Genomic DNA, 4,676 nt, shown 5'->3' with positions numbered 1-4,676 from the left:
ACATGTCAGTCTTGAGAAGGCACTGGAGCCCTACAGTCCCCCAAACAGACCACATCTTTGCCTTCAGTAAGCTTAAGTTCTAGTGAGACAGGAAGAGTTAACGATTACCAGGTATATGCATGTATTAACTTGTTCAACCTTCATTCCGCCCCTATTGGGTAAGTGCCACGAGTATCCCCATTTGAGAGTTGAGGAAATGGAGGCACAAAAATGTTGAGCAACCCATCCCAGTAGACAGAATGAGGGTCCTTGCTCTTACCCACTAGCTAGATTTGCCTCTGAGGGTTGAGCTTCCAGGGGCCCATGCTTCTCCTTCTCCTGCTTGGGAATGATTTTTCTTAGCCCACAGTGAGGGGAGAGTGTCAGAAGGATTGGGGGTGTGGAAAGAATGACTTCGAAGTTCAGTACTATTAATGCTTGGAAACTGATTACCTCTAAATGCTCTTCTGTGTCAAGTTATCACAGGGACTCAGCACCACAGCCCCAGGCTCCCTTGGGCCAACTCGTGACAATATCAGTTATCTTTTTTATTTAAAAAATTTTTTTAAATCGTGGCCCATTTTTAAAGTCTTTATTGAATCTGTTACAATATTGCTTCTGTTTTACATTTTGCGTTTTTGGCTATTAGGCATTGTAGGATCTTAGCTTCCCGACCAGGGATCGCGCCCACATACCCTGCATTGGGAGGAGAAGTCTTAACCATTGGACCACAAGGGATGTCCTATTACCTTTTCTGAGTTCATGAAAATAAAGGATTTCTTTCTGAGGAAAATATTTTCTTACACGGACCACAGTTAGGGGAATATTGTCTTAACTAACGCGTCTACATGCTTGGGTCAAGGGGTCAGCATGTGCTGAAAGTACCCCTGCTGTAGACAAACCTAGACAACTTGGGCAGCTGCCTACAGAGGTTGGAAGGGATTCGAACACACCAACCAGGAACCCTGAATTTTCAGTGACGGTGTACATGTCACCATAGCCATTGGTACACTTACGGATTCAACTACTAAATTTTTAAGGTCATGAAGCTGGTAGGAAATGCTAGATGCCCTGTTAATATTATGTTGCCTACAAGCATTTTGATGGTTTTCTGATACACACCCAGTCTAAGGTTTCAGGAAAAATCCATAATGAGGAAGAATGATTTTTCCCTGGCTTCTGGTATCAAGCCAAGTGAGAAGGCATCCTATTTGGGGCACTCGTATAGAGCTATTTTTCTCTTAAGGATGATACACATTCCTTTGTTTTAAAAATTGATTATTTTTCATTAACCTCATATTTCTTGCAAGCCTACTATGTGTCAGGCATTTTTATGGGCACTGGGGATCAGAGATCAATTGTTGTTGTTCAGTCTCTCAGTTGTGTCTGACTCTTTGCGACCCCATGAACTGCAGCACGCCAGGTTTCCCTGTCCTTCACTGTCTCCCAGACTTTGCTCAAACTCACGTCTACTGAGTCGGTGATGCCATCCAACCATCTCATGCTCTGTCACCTCCTTCTCCTCCTGCCTTCAACCTTTCCCAGCATCAGGGTATTTTCCAATGAATTGGCTCTTTGCATCAGTTGGCCAAAGTATTGGAGCTTCAACATCAATAAGATCAATAAGGCAGACAAAACCCTTCATGGGGTCTATAAACTGGGGGTAAGGGGAAGAAGATGGCTGATAAGAAGACCATGAGTAAATGCTTAATACAGTGTTGGTGATAATAACCACTTCGGAGGAAAATAACAGGCTGGGACGGGAGAACGTGAAGGTGTAAAGGTGGTTTAGATGGGTCACCAGTGAGTGTCCCTGGGGAAGTAACACCCTGTAAGACCAGACTGCACAGGAACCAAGGCAGCATCCATGCAAGCCGTGTGACCCTGGGCATCTTAGAGCACCTCTCTTTTCTTGTCACTAAAGTGGAGATACGAATAGTGTCCACAGAGTTTGAATTCTCTTCCTTCCCCAGTCTGCCAGTTTTTCTTACAAACGTACCATGTCCATATTTTCTGAACAGATAGCACAGTGCACTCACAGGGGCTGGGGCTGGGGAGGGTCAGGAATGTGGGGTGGGGGAATCTGTGAGCTGGTCATGATCTGTATTTGGGCCTGACCATGGTTCGGTGAGTGTCAGCCTTTTAAGTGGCAAACTGTACACATCAGCGTTGCAGTCTTTTCCAGTTAAGTTCTATTTGACCATTTGTTCAGGGTTAAAAGAGAGCATGAGAGTTCAGGCAGGAATGAAATCTTCTGCTGACTTTTTCTCCATTCCTTCATGAGGTCACTAAACTGACAATAAAGAAATGTTTTGAAGTATAAATGCACAAGGAGAAGAAAATGGGAGAGCAGATGACAATATTTCAAGAAATATTTGAAAGATGAAATAAGAAGAAACCAGCTTAGTAGAGTGGGGAAGCATAAACACATCACTTTGGACCTCCCTCCCTGGGAAGGAACTAAGAGAGGCAGGTGAGAAGTGAAAGACCCATAAAACAGTTACCTGTGGGGGGGACGGGGAGTGGAAAGAGCCACAGGTAAGACATCTCCAAATATACAGCTTTTTACAAGTGTTAGGAGTTTTTGATAACTGATTTTTTCTTTTTATAAACTGACTTACAAAATTATATTAACTTCAGGTGTACAACATAGTGATTCAGCATTCTGATAAATTATGCTCCTTCTAAAGTTATCACTTCTCCGTGCTGTGCAGTCTCTCTATCACTGTCACCTACTTATTTTACACACAGTAGTTTGGACCGCTTCATCCCCAGCCCCTATTTGCCCCTCCCCGATTCCCTCTACCCACTGGTAACCGCTAGTTTGCTCTCTACCTCTGAGTCCAGTTTCTACTTCCTTATAATTCCTTCCTTTCATCTTTTAGATTCCGGATATTAATGATAATAGAGTATTTGTCTTTCTCTGACTTATGTCACTAAGCATAATACTCTGGAAAGAAAGAAGGTGAAGTCGCTGAGTCGTGTCTGACTCTTTGCGACCCCATGGACTGTGGCCCACCAGGCTCCTCCGTCCATGGAATGTTCCAGGCAAGAATACTGGAGTGGGTTGCCATTTCCTTCTCCAAAATATTTGACTGTCCCAGGTCTTAGTTGCACCATATGGGATCTAGTTCCCTGTCCAGGGATCGAACCTGGGCCCCCTGCATTGGGAGTGCAGCGTCTTAGCCACTGGACCAGCAAGGAAGTCTCTTAATACTCTGGACGTCCATCCAAACAAGTGTGTGGATTCTGACACAGGGCAGTGGTCATTTACTCATAGCATGAAGGAGAGCGAGGGGGTGGGGGAGAGAGGCCAGCAGGTGAAGGAGCAGGTGATTCCCGCTGAGGGTCCATCAGCCAGCTGGGTGGGGGCCGGGCTAAGAGCAGGGCCTGGAAAGGTCGGGTGGAGAGGGGAGGTCTCTGGGACGCCCCCTGGAGTGGGGTGAGGTGACCCTGAGTGCCGGGGATGACGTGGGTGACCTGGTACCTTCTCCAGCCTCCTTCCCCACCTGGGGGGCTGGTCACGCCTTGCTGCAGCCGGCCCAGCGGAGGGCTTTTCTCTGGAAGGAAAGAGTCCCCAGCTCAGGATGATGGCCAGCGTGCATGGGGACCCCAGAGACCGCCGAGCCTTCAGGGCTTCGTGGATCCACCAAGGCTGCGAGGGAGTTCATCTCACCGCCCTGCCCACCCCGGCTTCCTTCATCCCACTACTCCACCTCCTATGAATCTTCCAAACAGCATTTAGTTTTCCTCTTTTCTGAATGCCTTGTCTTTTGGGGTTAATATTTTTAATAATGAAACTATTTTTAGAGTGGTTTTAGAGTCACAGCTGGATTGAGCAGGAGGTGCAGAGAATTCTTGTAAACCATCTCCCGGCTATCAACATCCCCACCTGAGGGATGTTCCGGTTAATCCATGATCCCACATCCACATGCCCTCATCACCCGGAGCCCATAGTCAGACAGCAGGGAGCACTCTCCATGGTACACACGCTATGGACTTGGACAGACGGGTAATGACACATACTCACTAATATGGTGTCCTACACAACATTGCTGCCCTAAAACTCATTTGTGCCTTGCCCATTCAACTCTCTCCCCCGCAGCCCTTGGCAACCCCCGATCCTTTTACTGCTTCATAGTTTTCCCATTTCCAGAGTGTCATATACTTGGAACCATTATTAATAGTTTAGGAATAATTCTCATTGCCTTACTATCATCTTAGCAGGGTGTGGGAGGAAAAAGGAGATGAAAAAGTTGATGCTTAATATGTCACCTTTAAATAGAAGGTATGTGAACCCCATTTTTCTACTAGTTTTTCTTTTAAAATTGAAACTGGATTCCCTAGGAAGGAAAAACCAACCTTCTGCAGGTTGAGTTCAAAACCTATGGGAGAGGGGACTCCCCTGGAGGCCCAGGGGCTGGGGCTCCGCCTTCCAATGCAGAGGGTGCGGGTTCAATCCCTGGTCGGGAAACCAGAACCCAAACATGTCACGGGGGGCAGCCAAGAGTTTAAAATAAATAAACACAACGTTGTAAATCAACTATGCTTCAATTTTTTAAAATAAGAAAGCACAGAACCTGCAGGAGGGAGTTGGAGATGGTCAGACCCTGGGCTCTTCGATGGTGCTTCTGGAGACGTAGAGAGTCCACTCTCGGGGTGGCCACAGCCTCCAGTGGAAGCATGTCAGGCCGGAG

The 4,676-nt window shown here is 46.6% G+C and overlaps 1 non-coding gene across 1 annotated transcript; it reads right to left on the bottom strand.

Annotated features, from left to right (window-relative positions):
• Positions 1–3,110: 3,110 nt before the first annotated feature.
• On the bottom strand, positions 3,111–3,183 carry TRNAG-CCC (transfer RNA glycine (anticodon CCC)). Its single transcript has one exon. It is a non-coding gene; the product is annotated as a tRNA-Gly (tRNA).
• Between the last annotated feature and the right edge of the window lie 1,493 nt (positions 3,184–4,676).

Source organism: Muntiacus reevesi, chromosome 11 (assembly GCF_963930625.1).
Source record: "Muntiacus reevesi chromosome 11, mMunRee1.1, whole genome shotgun sequence".
Classification (NCBI taxonomy): Eukaryota; Metazoa; Chordata; class Mammalia; order Artiodactyla; family Cervidae; genus Muntiacus; species Muntiacus reevesi.
Note: the sequence above shows the minus strand (reverse complement) of the source record. Positions and strands in the feature narration are given on the sequence as shown.